This window comes from Microtus ochrogaster, unplaced genomic scaffold, assembly GCF_000317375.1.
Source record: "Microtus ochrogaster isolate Prairie Vole_2 unplaced genomic scaffold, MicOch1.0 UNK16, whole genome shotgun sequence".
Classification (NCBI taxonomy): domain Eukaryota; kingdom Metazoa; phylum Chordata; class Mammalia; order Rodentia; family Cricetidae; genus Microtus; species Microtus ochrogaster.
Window position 1 is genome coordinate 2,856,170 of NW_004949114.1, and position 1,322 is coordinate 2,857,491.

Genomic DNA, 1,322 nt, shown 5'->3' on the forward strand with positions numbered 1-1,322 from the left:
AAAAAAAAAAAAAAAAAGTCAGAGGAGCCAGACATGTGGCCCACACCTTTAATCCTAAAGAGGCAGAGACAGGCAAATCTCTGTGGTGTGTGTGTGTGTCTGGAATTCAGAGATGTGTGCGTGTGTGGTGTGTGTGTGTCTGTGTGTGTGTGTGTGTGTGTGTGTAAAAGCCAGAGGCACCTGGGTGGTGGGGACACACCTTTAGTCCCAGCACTCTGGAGGCAGAGGCAGGCAGATCTCTGTGAGTTCAAGGCCAGCTTGGTCTAAAAGAGTTAGTTCCGGAACAGGCTTCAAAGCTACAGAGAAACCCTGTCTCCAAAAACACAAACAAACAAATAAATAAATAGGTGGATTAATAAGTCAGAGTGGTTCTCCTTCCACCATGGATTCTGGGAACCATCATGCTGGGTGACATGTATTCTTCAGTTATGTAAATTCAAGAATGTCCTTTTTCATTTCTCTTTTTATTATGTTGTTTAATTTTGAGTGTGGGAATATTTTCCACAACGCTGCATAGAAACCAAAGAACACTTTGTAGCAGTGCATTCTCTCTCTTTCTAGCATGTGAGTCCAGGTATCGAATTCAGGTAGTCAGACTTGATGGCAGGTAACTTTATCTGTTAGCCAGTCTGGATTTCTGCCCCTCACCCTTTAGTTGTTTTAGATTTTTTTGTTGGTGTTGTTTTGTGTATAATTCTTTTTCCCGGATGGATATAAGTATATATCACGTGTACCTGGTGCTTACAGAAGTCCAAAGAAGGCATCAGCTCCCTGAAACTCGGTTGTAAACCCTGTCCTCTGCAAGAGCAGCAAGAACTCTTAACCATTGAGCCCAGTAATTAAGAACTTCTTAGTGTTTAATTTTATTGTGACTTACTGATTTCAGTTGTAATTTTGCCTTATTTGTTTTCTAGATATGACTATAAATTTTTTTAATTTATTTATTTATTATGTATACAACATTCTGCTTCCCACACACCAGAAGAGGGCGCCAGATCTCATTACAGATGGTTGTGAGCCATCATGTAGTTGCTGGGAATTGAAGTCAGGACCTCCGGAAGAGCAGTCAGTGCTCTTAACCTCTGAGCCATCTCTCCAGCCCCATGACTATAAATTTTTAAAGTAATTTTACACAGCCAGGCAATGGTGGCACACGCATTTAATTCCAGTACTTGGGAGGCAGAAATAAGCGAATGTCTGAGTTTGAGGCCAGCCTGGTTTATAGAGTGAGTTCCTGGACAGCCAGAACTACACAGAGAATCCGTATCTTTTTTTTTTTTTTTTTTTTTTTTTGGATTTTTCGAGACAGGGTTTCTCTGTGG

General features: G+C 41.0%; 1 protein-coding gene across 5 annotated transcripts in view; it reads left to right on the forward strand.

Moving 5' to 3' along the window:
• Ash1l (ASH1 like histone lysine methyltransferase) overlaps positions 1-1,322 on the forward strand; it is a 162,722-nt gene that overhangs the window by 93,179 nt on the left and 68,221 nt on the right. The window lies entirely within an intron of this gene.